The following is a 16,925-nucleotide window of genomic DNA, read 5'->3' as shown; positions in this document are numbered from 1 at the left end:
AAAGAGAGAGACTTGCCAGATATATGTATATATATATATATACGAAATTAAAGCACCATACAGACAAGATATAAATGTAATGTGTTTTGTGGGTGACTTTGTTCCATAACTTGTTTAATATTGGTATTGTTTTAAAAGAAAGATTCATTTGAAGATTTGCTATGGTTAAATTATATTTTCGTGGCTAGTCTGACACGCATGTTTCGTCTCTGCCAAGAGACTCATCAGAGACCTTTCGGTGAAGTTAACTCGTCGAACATCGCGTTCGAAGTCCCGCTAGCGTTGAAATGATGGTGCAATCTGGCGCAAATTCCGGATATAAGCCCTGGGTTTACACAACTTCGTAAGGGTTTTGGGTGGGCTTATAAGCGGAGGGGCTTATATCCGGGAGGGCTTATAAGCGGAATAAAAATACCGTTTCGAAACGAGCCAAAGGAGTGTTGATCGAAATACGTTTTTAAGTTACAAACGCATAATAAAGCAACATTTAACCCGGTTCAGTACTGTCATCAGGTAGAGGGGGGCTTATATCCAGGGGGGGGGGGGGGGGCTTATAATCTGATGTATTTTTTTTTCAGGTAGTTGGGCCTATAACGGGGAGGGCTTATAAGCTCGGGGTGTCTTATAACCGGAATTTTACGGTCAGTGGTTTTCAGTGTCACGCAACTGTCACGCTGCAAAAAAATAATAATTAAATAAACAAATAAATCTAAAACTTTTGAGTCCTAAAAATCTTTGTAGAAAATTACTAGATAAACTACTTGTCCAAGTCTCAGGTCTGTATGGTATTCCTTACTGGAGTTATCCGTCAAAATGTTTCACACAAATTTAGAGAGCACAGTATGGATGAGGAAGAGGGATTTTTTTAAGCATTCGTGACAACCTTCTGGGTCTTCTGGCAGCCATCTTTGACTTAAAAACCTTATCAACAAGAAGATATATGGACGTCTAATAGCCAGTGAAGGATAAAAACTCAGGGGTCGTGCGATTCTGGATTTTGGAATTTTGATGATGTCACGTGAAAACCATGAGTAAATTTGAAATTTGAACAAATTTGTGTTGGCTCAAAATTTATTTATCGCCACGTTTCCGTTTTCGCCTTGGGCGAATGATCGGTCGAATGATGTTTTGAAAAACCCAGCCTTACACACTGCACTGAATTTAGCCTGCGAACAGCTTCCGCTTTCTAACTTGCCCCGTCACCCGGGCACTGAATTCGGCAGAGAACTACTGACTTCATCGCGGAAAAATTACTCTCATGACTCTCATGATCACATCGCTGCATCATTACCGGTGTGCCAAAAATAAACGCACGATTCTTAGTTCCCAGCTCCCTACCGTCCAAATCCCAAACAGAGCTTATATAAAGTGCTGTACCCTTGTTCCTCTTACAGTGTTAGTAATAATTTAACAAGTCTTCAGGTGCTACAAATGGGAGGTGAACAGTCTAACTTGCCTCCTAGACCACTGGGTTTTGACTATATGTGTATACATAGCTGTTCGCCCGTCAGATAAACTCCGTGTCATTTATGGAACAGACTATGAAATCAGCATCATTCGACAAGTAATCCAAGAAACATGGCTTCCGGGAATACAGAGAGAAACCGTCATGCTAAATGAGGTTCACGAATTCAAATTGATAGGTTATCCATTTGCCAAGAACATTTCATCAAACGATGCTGTGCTGTCGAGGAAAATGGCCGGAAGTGTTTTGCACAGGCTCTATCGTGATGGATGGAAGCTTCTGATCTCGAGTGACTTGACAAGAACAATGGATCTTACGACGTGGATCTTCAAGAAAATGCCAGTTTCAGTGTTTTCCTCTCAGCCGTTTATGGTCGTAGGACTTAGCAGCACTGATACCTTAATGGTGCTTAATGCACCGGCCGATCTTCATCATACATTCAAGGACGTGATCGACAAAACATGGCCTCGTGGTATCCAGAGATGGTCGTATGAAAATTCCGTGTTGTTGATCAAGTTGAAAGGTACCCCCTGGCATCCAGATGACGATGAAACCGTTCATTCAAGACAGCTTCTACAGACACTTGTGAATGATCTGCAAGCTAGGCAGTGGAGTCTGTATGGAAATTCCAACCTTGAGAGTGGTACCAATACTCTGTTCTTTGAACACAACCCAAACATTGCACTTGGGCAGCCTTCCCCACCACACTTCACCATTAGCCTCAACAAGCATGACACACTTAGGCTGATTAGCACCCCAGAAAGCTTGATTTCTGCCGTCCGTGACGTCATCCAAACCTCCTGGCGAAGAGGAATCCAACAAGAGTCACGCTACTTTGAGAGCTGGGAGTTCAAGCTGAGGGGAAACCCTTGGTGGGCATCTGGGGAGGAGGCTGTGGACTCCAGATATCTGATACTGAAGCTGATTGAAAGCATGCAGGCCTATGGGTGGAGCGTCATTGCCAGTATCGACAGCTCCAGGAAATTGTCAGATAAAAGTGCCCTGCTTTTCAGGCAATCTCAACCAAGGCAGTCTCCAGTTTTCTGCATGAGCTTGAATGAGACAGACAAACTACGGCTGATAAATGCACCAGAGGATGTCACAAAGGTATGAGCTAGAGAAGTGAGATGGTTACCGTAAAAACTCGTGTATAAGCCGCACTTTTTTACCGAAATTTTGGGCTCAAAATCGTGGGTGCGGCTTATCTACGAGACCATTGCATGCAATTTTACAGGGCATCTCAGGATCTGACAGGATGCGGTGGTGCGACCGTGCGGGTCCACATAAATCTGCATAAATCGCTCACACTGCATCCTCCGTATCTTCTGCGCATTTTTGCGCATAAAACTGAAAAATTGCTCCATATAAGCGACAAAGCAGCTCTTTACTATCCTCACAAACAAAAATAACAAGGAGACTGATCATTTTGAAAAAGTTTTTCCTCTCAAAACAGCGATGAAAACCACGCTTTTCGTCCGTGAATAATTTTAAACCCCCAGGCGTTCCACGTGTCTTTTGGCGATGGGCCTGGATACTAGTGCCTGGTTACTAAGCTACGAACGCTTTCACACAGCGCAAAATTTGATGTGAAAACAGTGATGAACGAAGAAATACCTGTCAACGAATGGCAGAAAAAGATCAAAAATGTTAAAGTTGGCAGAAATGATGTTTATTCTATAAAGTTCTAAAATTCTGGGTAAGACTGAAGTGTTTTCCGTGTATTGTGTATTGTTCTGTTAAAAATAATTGTATATTTGTCAACGGAACTGCACATAAAGGCATATAATAATTATTATAAAGGTAAATGCCTTTATTGTGACATGTACATGTTTTTAGGGTCCCTGTTTGACAGTGTACATGTAGGATTAAGGTGACAGCAACATGCATATGTAACAGTGGTAAAATTGAAATCTGCAGACACATTGGGTATCTGCAGATCTTCATAGGCGTACGGGCACCTTCGGACCTGGGGGGGCGGAGACCTTATGCACCTATCAATGTTAAGCCCGAGGGGGGGGGGGGTCGGGCAAGGGGTGGGGATTTTGACATTTTCTATAAAAAAATGTCAAATTCCCCACCCCGGGGACAAAATGATTGGTCAAAATCCCCATGAAAGGCTGTCAGATGTCCTTCAAACCTTCTATATATGACCAAAATCCCTACCCTGGGGCCATCACGTACGATCAAAATCCCTACCCTGGGGACCTACCTCACGATCAAATTCCCGTGGTTAGCCCGACCCCCCCCCCCCTCGGGCTTAACATTGATAGGTGCATTATTGCCCGAAAAAAAAATTGGCATGGGTTGAATAAAGAGGCCTATATAATATGCAAAACAAAACGTGCATTAAAATAGTTGTGAAAAAACCTTACCTGCTTGCTTAATAATAATTTTACTCACTTTAAAGGAAACGATAGTTCTTTAATTAATTTCGTGGCAATTTTCCCGAAGGTGTCAATGCACTGATTCCTTTTTCTTCGGTAATATTTTATCTAAGTATTCACCCTAGTTCAGCGAAAATTAAAGTACTTTGGGCAAGCCAGTTTACATTGTTTTCAACCCACTTGAAAGTTACACAAAAGCGTGTGAAACCATAAGGGATGAATCGGTCGAAAGTTTTAAGCTTGCCCTGAGAACTTAACATTTATGAAAAGCATCAGCTCCACGTTTGTATAACAGCTTTGTTTCAAGGTCTTACACTGGGTCGACCGCGCACAAACGCTCAAGCTATAGAAAAGCTGATTGCAACTGAATCAAACTGAGTGGTCACGCAGAATTTGCAAGGAAAATCGAACATGATTACAGCAATTTGCAAGAGGAAAGGAAAGCAGGTGAATGGGAAATTTGGACTTTTGAACCACAAAGCTCTGTAGATTTCCAATACTTTTTCTGTTGATGTAATTAGTTTTGAACGTAATATTGAGATTTGTCGGCTTATTTTCTATTTTTTCGCTAGGCTTGTTGCCCGAATTCCAAGCATTTTGCCCAAAAAATTTCGGCACTGGGGGGGGGGGGGGCAGCCCCCCTCATCCCCCGCCTGGTACGCCAATGCAGATCTTTACATGTAGTCCTTCTTTTCTACATATATAGATACATTAATGTAATGTTATTCATTGATTATCTCAATATTTCTTTATGGATTACAAGTTTGGGGTGCAGTACCTCACAAGACAAATATTATAAACTAATTGGCAGCTTCATTAAGCAAGCCTTTCGATTTGGTTAGATTTCTTATAGTAGATGTTAAAGATCTGGCTCAGGCCCGTAACCAGGATTTTGCATGAGGGGGGGGGGGTGCGTATGACCATTAGCGCTGCAGACGCGATAACGTGGGGGGGGGGGTCTGGGGGTATCTTCCCCCAGGAAATTTTAAAAAAAATATATGTTTTCTGAGACAGCGTTTCATGTGTTTTTTTAGGAAAAAGGCAGGTAAAAGTGAATTAAGGTAACAACAACAATAATTCTGGTACATTTTTTAAATTCAAATCATTATTTTCGAAACAGAACCTTGAAAATGTAATTTACAATTTATTTAGCTAACAGTGACGGCAGCACTTAGAAGGAAGACAGGAAAAAGATAGATTTCTTCATTTCGGTGTCAAATGGTAATTACAAAAATCAGCCAGAGTCGGTTTGTTGATCTTTTAGCACTGTAGCAAGCTCCAAGCTTCTTGGGTGCTTCCGAGCTAACAAGTACCCAGTCTCCTCTCTTAATTGGTAGTGCCTGGGAATATTAATGGTATTTCAAACGTTTGGACTATTAAGGACATTAGGTAGAATGTTTCGTTGAAATTAATCTAGAATCACACAATTTGGTCCAAAATATATCACACAAATGTACAAATGGTGGACCTTCAACCCAAAGGACCAAATTGAATGTAAATAGTCGAAGTACAGAAATACCATTTCCCTTTATTTATTTATTTTCATTTTTTTCACAATGAGTGGACTTCCAAGGCTTGTGGAGTGGGGGGGGGGGGGTGCAGATGCACCCATCGCACCCCCTCCCTACTGGCCTGTAGCTACCATGGTCCACCTATGTGACCGGCGTTATGATTTCAGCCAGCTGCCGCATGTGGGTTGACTTTGTTGTCGGTTCTTGCCATACTCGGAGGGTTTTTCTCTTGGTTCTCTGGTAAATATCCTCCCTCCTGAAAAACCAACATTTTCAAATTCCATTATTTAACCTAAATAGAGGACAGGTTGTATTAAAGGGGCTTTGTCACAGATTTTACCAAATTTGTAAACAGCCAAAATTCCTGTTTGTGTCGTAAGAAACATAACAATAATGGTCCATTTTCATTAACAATTGCTCTAATTTAGAGCATTGAAACTGTAAACAATTGTCTTTGGCTGCGGATTGCATGGATGGAAATGGATTGTGATTTGAAAAATTAAGGCTTAATTTTTCAAATGGTTTCTGTGCATCTTCAAAAACTCAATATTTTTAGCCGTGGTTTGGATTCCTTACAGCAAATTACGGTTATATCTTCCTTTAGATGTTCAAAGATAGTGATTTCCTTGGGTTAAGTTGGCTACCACTAATTTCAGAGCAGTTTAGACCAAAAATCTGCTAAATCCCTGGCTAGAGCTTGTGTAGTTTCTTTCGAAATGAAATACTTGAAATGTTACATGTATTCATTTAGAAGTAAGGAACCTTGCCTCACAAGACACGTACCATGACTTTTTGGCGGCTTTGGTAGGCTAGGCGCGGTGGCCTAATGTTTAGTGCGCACAACTCCGAGTCGAACCGCCTGTGCTCCAGCCCTGGCTGGGGCGCAGCGTTGCATTCTTGGCCAAGACACTAACCTCTCACAGTGCCGCTCTCCACCCAGGTGTATAAATGGGTGCCGGCTGTGGGGAAACCCTGCAATGGACTAGCATCCCATCCAGGGCGAAGTGGGAGGGGGAGAGGGGGGAGTAGCAATAATCCTATTCGTTTAATGCTATTGAAACTGGAATAAACTCCGGCTTTATGGGCCACTTGGCTTGGACACAGGCTAGACTTTACCTTTACTATTGGCAGCTTCATTAATCAAGCCTTTCAATTGGAGACTTAAATTTCACAGTATTGTTGACATCAGATGTGGCGTGAATGTTTGGCATTTCCAAAATCTTGTTATTTTGGGGTGTTACACGTATGTTAGTTTTTATGTAGAACTGTGTTTTTGGAGCATTTATTCACGACTTCTTTTTGGGTTCCTTTCTTCGTGTACATCATTTTGAGTACCTCTAACCCCCAATGTTGTGAGGGTAGCAAAGGGTACATGTATATATATAATTATATATAATCGAGTTGAATTGCAGAACTGCTTTCAGAGTGCTCAATAGTAAACTAGAGCGTGATTATAACAGAAGATGAACAAATCAACTGTACATTTGACTTGGCATTTTATTACTATTTAGTTTCGTACTACACAACCGTGCAGCACTCATCAGATAAAATTGCCAAATGCGAATTTACATCGTTACACTGATTTGAAATGCACATGCGGCCGTTGGAAATATGATAGCTAGAAAAAGTGAACTATTTTACAAAACAATACAATACAAAGTGAAAACTATTGCGTGACAAGAGAAACTTCAAAATTTAGCATTCTTCAGGAGGAATTTGTTTGCGTGTCTACATGATGTCACCAGTTCATTTCGCTTGTTCAGAGAGCCTAGTAGCTCAGGTTTACAAATAATAAAGTACTTCTCCCAGAGGCATAGATTACATCGTTTAGAAGCGGGGTTATATGGGGCAGCTTGTTTTAGAATTCTCCAAGTGACTTTGAACTTCGACTTATTGTCTTTCAAATGCCAGATGTGTTTACTTAGCTCGGTGCTGAACCTTTTGTTTGAATTTGTAAATGAGGTTTTGTGATTTGAGTATCTGGTCTTAAAAGAATTTTCAGTTAGCCCGACGTAGGTTTGGGGAGGGTTGTTGTCGTCTGTCGTGACGGTCGCTTGGTAGATAAGCGATTCTTTGAGGCAGTTTCCGTCCATAGGGCACTCAGCTGGTTTTCGGCAGTTGCATGTTTTAGGCGGCACGATCTTTGAGTGTAAAATGGATTTATTATGGCCGTCGATGTTTTGCTTTAGGTTTGGCATGCAGCTGTAGCTGATTTTAACTGTGTTACGGTTAAAGATCTTATGTAACACATGCCCCTTAGGAAATTCTTCGTCAAGGATCTTGAGGAATGCTTGACCGACGTTGGTGGCTACATTTCTGCTGTACGGGGGGTTGTACCAAATTATCTCCCTCTTTCGGTTCTTTCTTTCCGGGCTTGCAGGTTGGATTGGCGTTTGGGGTGTGAAGATAAGGTGGTGTGTGTATCCGCTGTTGTTGAGGGCTTTCTGGTAGATTGGCGCTGCTTTATTAAAAGATTCTTCATCGAAAGAAATCTCAGTCAGTCGTCTATTATGCATCAGTCAGTTGAAACCCCGGCCCCCCGACCCCGGGACTTACCGGGGAATTTAACATTACCAATGTAAAACCCGGCTTATTTCCCCAACCTAGGGGCCTAGACGTCTGTTAAAAACCCCGCATAGCGGGGGCATCCGAATCGACTTTCAGGAAAAAAACACGGACAAAAATCTTGATTTCGTGGCCGAGTTGAATATCTATTTCTTTCAGTTATTGTCCTGTATAGTTACGAGGTCGGAAAGAAGCTGATGTAGTTTGTTTCCGCCAAAAACTTATAAAAAAAATGTTTTTCGTGGTCGGCATCAAAAACATATACTTATGAACACGCCTGCGGACCCATAATTCGGGGTGTGATTGCCCTCGAACGTATTCAGCTTTTTTGACCATCTATTGCCGATAGCACAGCGACAGCTTCGTGCGACAGACTTTAATAACTTCATTGAGAGATTATAGTGCATGCCCAAACAGCCTAAAAAAGCTTTCCTTTTCTCATTAACACTGTATGCGAAGCATACGGAGAATTTCATCAAGGAAACCCTCCCGTACAGGGCATTTGCCATAGAAGAGGCAAGATCTTGCTAGGGGGAACTGGGGGCATGCCCTTCAGAAAATTTTGAAATCTAGAAGCCCTGAAACTCTTTCTTCAAGATTTTTCTTAAGGTATTTCTTAAGAGAAAAAATCTTTTTTAATTGGGATATTTCCCAAAAAAAAATTTGTTATTAATTTGGATTAAAATCTAGCGGGTGTGCCTCGTCTTGCCTCTGGCTAGCTCGGCCCTGCCGTACTCGTAGAGAGTTGCTCAGTGTGATCTTTCAAGAACTCGTTCCAATTCAATGGAAAAGATTATCTTTAAGCACATCAAACCTGGGCGCGACAATCGCCGCAGTTTCCGCTGTCATCTTCCGGCAAAAAACGAAACTAGACAAGTAGCAATAAGCCTATCCTTTGGAAACGATTTATTGACGACGGACACAAGAAGTGAAAAATAGAAGAATTTCTTCTAAAGGTAAACAGCTTTCACCCTATGATATGATTCACGGCTGAAATCTCAGAAACAGAAACTGCTTTCTTGGAGACGATAGTTTACAAAGATGGCAGATTTCAAGTACAATGAGTCTATTTTTATCAAGGAAGAAGCGTGGAGACTTTTCAGAAGGGATTCCTCAGAACGAACATTTTGAGAAAAACATTTAGTCCTTTATGTTAAATCCCGGCTGCCGTCCCCGCTCTAAGTGATCGCGTGCTGTTAAATCACCGCTCCATGGCCCCGGTCTACTGACATTTTGTTAAAACCACCGCCCACCGGGGCCAACGCGCCGTTAAAAGTGCGTTAAATCCCGGCTTTGGACGCGTTAAATCCCCGCTAAGTCCCGGGGGTCGGGGGGCCGGGGTTTCAATTGACTAATGCATTAATAGATTGCGGGATGTTGCCAATAATACGCGGCGGGTGATTAGATTTCTTGTTGACATAGAGCGGGATGTTGTTAGGTTTGTTATATGGCATGTGTTTACCACTTGACAGGTTGAGCGTGACATCAAGGAAGTTTACTATCTTTTTGTTGGCTTCTATCGTGATTTTAAGGCCATGCTTGCCGAAGATGTCGCATAGGTCTTTCTTTATTCTTTCTGTTTGCCGAGGCGATGCCTGGGTTACTCCAAGGCCGTCGTCTCTGTACAAACCAAAGTTGTAGCCATGCTTCTCTTTGATAGTGTGCAGGAGGTAGGCGCCAACGAGCTCACATGACTCTGCACCGTCGTAGCTGCCCATGGTTACATCAAAAAGGTTAGAAGTTGTCTTCTTTCCCCATGATTCACCCTTGCTGTAGAGGAGGGATTTCTTCGCGTGGAGTATTATGTGGCGTTCGTCGTCAGTGATGTTGACGTAGCTGGAAGCGAATTGCAGAGCCGCGCTAAGAAGGTCAACAGAGCGGATAGAGGGATAAAAATCGACCACGTCGAAAGCGATGAACGTGTATCTCTCTTTATGCTCTATGCCGTTGAACCAGTCCAGGACAGCCCTAGTGTTCTTCCATTGGTTTAAGCTCAGGTGGTTAGTGATGGTCGTGTTTACTCGGTCAAGGATTTGCTTACTGATTTTGCCAATCTCTGATTTTGCTGGGTTTATTAGGCGGCAGGTAGGGTTGTTAGCGAAGTTAGTCTTGTGGTCTTTGAGGGTTATGAAAGCTTCACGTTTGGCGGTGGTGTTAACTCGGTCATCTAGATCGAGTCCTTTGGCGATTTTGTGGGCTTCAAGTTCAATGGAACTGGCGGTATCTGGTGAAACTAGTTTCACCAGATACCGCTACCGCTTTAACCGTAACACAGTTAAAATCAGCTACAGCTGCATGCCAAACCTAAAGCAAAACATCGACGGCCATAATAAATCCATTTTACACTCAAAGATCGTGCCGCCTAAAACATGCAACTGCCGAAAACCAGCTGAGTGCCCTATGGACGGAAACTGCCTCAAAGAATCGCTTATCTACCAAGCGACCGTCACGACAGACGACAACAACCCTCCCCAAACCGGCATGTACTAAAACCCGAAACAACGAAACGAAACCACCGAAACGAAACGACCGAAACGAGCGAAACCACCGAAACGACCGAAACGAAACCGCCGAAACAACCGAAACGGCCGAAACGAGCGAAACGAGACGAAATCACCGAAAAAAGCAAAACCCATTACAATTATTGAGAGCTAACCGTAAACAGGCTAACCGGAGTGCATAGTAGGCTAACCAAAGTGAAACGTAGGCTAACCGGAGTGTGTAGTAGGCTAACAGGAGTGTATAGTAGGCTAACCGGGGTTTATAGTAGGCTAATCAGAGTGTATAGTAGGCTAAACGGGGTGTATAGTACGGTAAGTGGCGAAAATCTTGAAGTTTTGCTTGTTTCGGTGATTTCGTTTCGTTTCGCTCGTTTCGGCCGTTTCGGTTGTTTCGGCGGTTTCGTTTCGCTCGTTTCGGTGGTTTCGGTCGTTTCGTTTCGGTGGTTTCGTTTCGTTGTTTCGGGTTTTAGTATATGCCCCCCAAACCTACGTCGGGCTAACTGAAAATTCTTTTAAGACCAGATACTCAAATCACAAAACCTCATTTACAAATTCAAACAAAAGGTTCAGCACCGAGCTAAGTAAACACATCTGGCATTTGAAAGACAATAAGTCGAAGTTCAAAGTCACTTGGAGAATTCTAAAACAAGCTGCCCCATATAACCCCGCTTCTAAACGATGTAATCTATGCCTCTGGGAGAAGTACTTTATTATTTGTAAACCTGAGCTAGGCTCTCTGAACAAGCGAAATGAACTGCATGGTGACATCATGTAGACACGCAAACAAATTCCTCCTGAAGAATGCTAAATTTTGAAGTTTCTCTTGTCACGCAATAGTTTTCACTTTGTATTGTATATTGTTTTGTAAAATAGTTCACTTTTTCTAGCTATCATATTTCCAACGGCCGCATGTGCATTTCAAATCAGTGTAACGATGTAAATTCGCATTTGGCAATTTTATCTGATGAGTGCTGCACGGTTGTGTAGTACGAAACTAAATAGTAATAAAATGCCAAGTCAAATGTACAGTTGATTTGTTCATCTTCTGTTATAATTATATATATATATATTTTTTTATTATTATTTATTTTATTTATTTATTTCAAACATACAGACACTAGTTACAAATTACAAGTTACAAATTCACGAAAGCGCTACACCAGCAAAAGTTTACAAATTGTAGAATACATTACATTACGTTTCACAATATTACTTTTGATACACTACATTAACGTTCAACCTGTTTAAAATTGCACGTGTACAGCGACAACATTTTTTTTTATTAAAGTGAAACAGCCCAAATGCGAAAATATTTTGGAAGTGCTTTTTTTTCAGTCGCGATTTCTTTAAGAATTTCAAGTTTTCCATAAAGTAACAATAGAAAGCATTGGAAATCTAGGACATCTCCGCGCATGCTTGTGCAAAAAATACAGTATTTAGCTAAAAGTAGACAATAATTGAGAGCTTGCCAATGCTTTGTTCTATCAAGCCAGCCGTAAAGTACATGGGTTGCGGATAATTTTATTGTTTCATTCGTCTTTTGGTGCCACCAGTTTTGGAACAGTGTCCAGAAGTCAACTGATAGAGTGCAGTTTATAAGTAGGTGTTGCAGAGTTTGGTGTTCGACGTTGCATAAGTTGCATATGGGGGGGGGGGGGGTACATGTATATATGCAATATGAGTGATAAGGGTAAAAATTAGACTAATATGGCACATGAAAATAGCTACAAGAGAAAAATGTGATTCATTGAATTTGTGACTAAATCTGTTTTTTTAACACATGAGTGTGAAGAAGGGATCATGACCTCCTCTCCGGCACAACAACTCCCCCTCCCCTTGGAAACATGGTTCAGCATGGTTTAGCAGACAAAACTAAACACTGACTGCTGTGCACCACTATCAGAAGTCACATTAACTTACAGTAATTTACTAATATGCATAATACTTTAGTTTACTTGTATAACTGGGCTGCATTTATGGGTGGAGAAAAACCTTACAATAATGATAATAATAATATTGATTTTTTTTATTTGAATTGTTTAGATATGCCAAGATGTCATTCAAGCTCAGTACCTTCTTGGTATTCAAAGGGTACAGCGCTATGGCAACAGTCTTGAGTTCAAACTACTGGGTAATCCTTGGGGTGATGATCATGACGGACTCCATGGCAGAAGTCTGATATGCCATTTATTTCTTGCTTTGGCAAACCACCATTGGAGGCCAGTGATATCTGCAGATGTGTCAGCAAAGTACGTCCCCGAAGAATATTATCCAGTAGATGTGGACAGCATATTCTTCACCTTTGATCCTGCAGCTGTACAGCCATCAGCACCACCTCCACGTCAAGTGCCTTACTATCAGCCATATTCCCAGCCATTTGCCCCACCACCTTCATATGGGTTTCTTCAGGACAGTGCTCCACCCCCCTATGAGCCACCGGCCTATGGTGCTTTTTCCACTTAGTGATGTCAGTGCAAGTTCTATCTTATTTAGACTGTCCACAGCCTCTCGATTTTTCATCGAAAAAAACATGAAAAATAGAGGGCTGTGTCCCGGGGGGGGGGGGACGGGGGGATTCCCATATGAAAGTGACGGGGATGCTCGTCGTCTCGCTTAGGGGTATCAAATTCAGACTTTGGGTCTCGCTTAGGGTGTTGTGGGGAAAATGGCAATGTTTTTAGCCGCCAGGGTCTCGTTTAGGTTCGCACTGGAAGAAAAATACAAATATAAGTTCTTTTTCCGAATTTTGGCATCGTTTAGGGGTCTAAAAAAGCTTGAGCCACGCCCAAATTGGTCTCTTTTAGGGGCTCTTTTAAAAATTTCCGACGAGCATCCCCGTCCCTTTAATATGGGAGTCCCCCCCCCCCCCGGGGGCTGTGGATAGTCTATATCTTATTCAGGTTTCTGCACATTTTCAATTAACACTGTGACATACAGTGTAATGCTCATGATCAGCATGTAAAACTGTTATAGTAAGTCTAAATTCTTATTAGATAACAAGTACACAATGTGCACATACAATCATTTGTATGGCTTTAGTCATCTGAACAAATATTTAAGTCTGTTGTTTTACTCTGTCAAGAGATAATTATATTTAGGTAATATACTCAAACAGTGGAAAGCATTTTGGCGCATGCTGATTGGCTACTCAAACTCCAAATATCTTTTGCTATTCACCTCCGAGCAAAGCGTGTGAGAAAATTGTTTCAGAACTAATCTCACCCGGAAGGTCACACTATGTGAGCTAAAATAATGTCATGTTTTTTTCGTAGAAGTACAGTGAACCATTTTTTGATATACTTATTCTTTGATACAAAATGTAGATCAGCTACTGAGCTAGATCAAACATTTATATTAGACTGCTTCCTCTTGTCTCAATCAAAATAATTTACAAAAGAAACATTCAGCTGACAGGCTTATAATATTATTATTACAGAAGTCACGGTTGATGGTGCAATTTTAAGGGCTTATTGGCTATCTTATGTGACTACAAATACAATCTGTTGTCTTGACTGATTAACAGCAAAATATGTTTGCTTTGTTGTAGTGAGTAGGCACTAAGTGCTTCACATTTTTGAAATGGTTTTTCAAAATGTTCGAAATATATATTAAAAATATATGTTAATATTATAAAATATAATAACATTATAAATATTATTTTGTTTAATTTAAATTAGATAGTTATTTTATAACCACATATTTTCTGGTTGGCTAAAAGGCTACATGATTGTATGTGTTATCAGCATATAAAAATATGGTACATGTAAATCGTGCTTTAAAAATTTACATGTACCAATTTAAAAGCAGAATTATATTTTAAAAAAAGCAGCATTATATTTTGCAGTTCCAAAACACTCAGTTTTATAGGAAGGTCGCTGCTTTTTTGACAGCGAGAGCTGTTTATTAAGAATATCTTTTTATGGTTAATAAAAAAAGAAAAAGCAATTTTGTGTGTTAAAGAAATTAAAGCAAATAAAGCAAATTGGTTCTATGAATGTGAGTGCATGCAGACTTATGATTTTACACTACAAGTGCAATTTTAGAGAATTTTCATCGTCACAACTATAATAATCGGGCACTAATTTATCTTGTTAGTGGAAATCTTGCGCATACTGTGACATGATGGTTAGTGCATCAGACTTCAGGGAGAAGCTGACTCGCCCAGCAGTCGTCTCGTATGCGACAATTGCAAGACGCGAAGGATACTTCCCATGATTCCCTAGGCCTCCGTGTTCAGCAGTCGACTCAGGACGGACTTAAAAGACGACTGGGGAAGAGTCAGAGGCAGGAGTATAAATGGGTTCTGGCAAATCGTCAAATTATTGTCATAGAATGGGAGGGCGGTGGTAATGGACTCGGGGAACCCAGTGAGGGTTAAGAGTAACATGTGATAAACAAGCATCTCTTTAAAAGCTTTGGCACCTTCACAATCATTTTACTTTTTTCTGCCTTTGAAATTTCTTAATAAAAAACTTTACTGGTCCGCACTTTGAAAACAATGGTTGGTGGTTAAAACTAGCTAGTCTGAAATAGGTATGCACAAGAGCTATATACATGTACTCCAAGCAAGCAAGTATAGTCCAGTTATGACGTCAATCGTCATATCTTGGCCCATGCGACGTTTCGTGTGTTATCGCGGTCTTACTTGAATTTTTACCTAGTGCTCAACCCCACCCCTTCCCCCCAAAACCGTCCTCCTTCTACATCAAAGTAGAGTGAAGAGAAAAGGGTGTTTGGCGCTTTGCACCTGTTAGAAGAACCACGCATAAATTCAGAAAAAAAAAAAATTCGGTCTCTTAACTAGCACACATGAAACTACATGTGACTAGCTAACTGCTGTCTCTACTGAGATTACCTCAAAAAGAATGGATCGCGTCTTTTTGTCTTAGATAATTATTAAGTACAAAAGAATATTTTGTGACACGTTAGAGAAAATGGTAGATTGTAAAAAAATAAACGATGTACTGAAAACATTTACCCTAATTTATTAGTCCTCCCCTCTCCCCTTTCAATAAGCCCACCACGGCCATATTGATGCTGAAATTAATGATTTGGATAAAAGGCAAATTCTATTTTTTTTCTAAATGATTGCTTTAAAGAACGTATCTCTGGGGTTAATATTACAACTGACCATGGGACACCTACAGGACGGGAAGGATCCCGGGGGTCAGGGTACTCGGGATTTTAAGTGACGGGGCTTTGAAATTTTCGATTTCGGGATTTTTGGGGTAGGAAAATTTGGCAATCTTTTCTTGATTTTTGCCTCCATTCGATGAACCCCGTCACTTAAAATCGGCGCAGAGGTGGGGTGGAGAGATTCATATAAAATGCTAGATTGTAATTCTTTTTAAAGCTTTAGTTGGCCGTGAAGTAAGATTCTGATTCAGACTTTTTGTAATTATATATAATTGCTTGCAAAATAATATTTCTGCAGCAATTTTAAAAACTCTCATCAAGCATAAATACAATATATACTGCAGATTTTTAAGTCTATTTGTTATTTATTACCATCATTGTCATATTTTCAGATTTGACTACCAGTCTTTATTCACATTTAAATATTATCGTGATTTAGCTAACGGTCACTTTTGAACAAGTATATTGAAGCATACGAAGCGTTAAGATCTTAAAATCAAAGTTTTCTATTTTTATTGAGGATAAAATAGCCTAAGAGTACGAATTCGAATGTCTACGAAGTACATTGTATTAACTACATTAACATTTGCAAATGCTTCAATTTGACACAAGTTCTAATAAAACTAACTCAACTGTAAGATTGCGAGTTGTCAACGCATTTATCTTCTGTGGATTTCGTGTAACAGTTCTATTTAGTTTAAGTTTTACTCTTTCATTGTATTAGTTAATTAAACATTCATTGTAAGACTTGTAATAATAACAAAAGAAATTTAATTAATCAAAACAGAAAAAGTACCGCTTCTTTTGGTTTTGCTTGACTAGTTCAAGTTCTTCTATTTCGTTGTTTTTCACCCTCCTCCCACAAAAAAATAGAAACCAAAAACTTGATATGAGAAAGCTGACGGGGGAAACCTATTTGTGTACTATAACACAAATAAAATTTTTTGAATATTAAACGGCTGACAGGCCTGTATGGGCCCGTTTCTCGAAAGCCCCGGAATGGGGCCGTATTTGATAACAGCTAGTTAGTCGAACGCGAAACGCCTAATCTCTTTCTGTAGTACAGCTGTACTACTAGCTTTGCGAGCGTTTACTCGCATGACTCCGTTATTTTCTCCACAAGAACTCATCTTTCAGCACCTAGTCTATTCTCGGGAAAGGAGAGACGGATCGACTACCGACCAGAGAAGGAGATCGGAATGACTGAATGTGATGCTCGCTCGTTTTGGCGCGAAAATTCTTTTACTTTGCACTTCTCACACTAGCCTGCGTTGCAGACGAATAAAACCCCGGTTATAACCGGGGTTTTGTTCGTCTGCAACGCAGGCCATTCTCACACTCGCCCGCAAAAGGGTGAGAGCCC

At 40.7% G+C, this 16,925-nt stretch overlaps 1 pseudogene across 1 annotated transcript; it reads left to right on the top strand.

Moving 5' to 3' along the window:
- Positions 1-1,283: 1,283 nt before the first annotated feature.
- Positions 1,284-14,421, top strand: LOC144657485 (uncharacterized; annotated as a pseudogene). The gene is made up of 2 exons (XR_013571538.1): positions 1,284-2,572; positions 12,470-14,421. The product of XR_013571538.1 is annotated as an uncharacterized LOC144657485 (transcript).
- Positions 14,422-16,925: the final 2,504 nt, after the last annotated feature.

The sequence above is a fragment of the Oculina patagonica genome, chromosome 6 (assembly GCF_052425735.1).
Source record: "Oculina patagonica isolate OP01 chromosome 6, crgOcupat, whole genome shotgun sequence".
Lineage (NCBI taxonomy): Eukaryota > Metazoa > Cnidaria > Anthozoa > Scleractinia > Oculinidae > Oculina > Oculina patagonica.
Note: the sequence above shows the minus strand (reverse complement) of the source record. Positions and strands in the feature narration are given on the sequence as shown.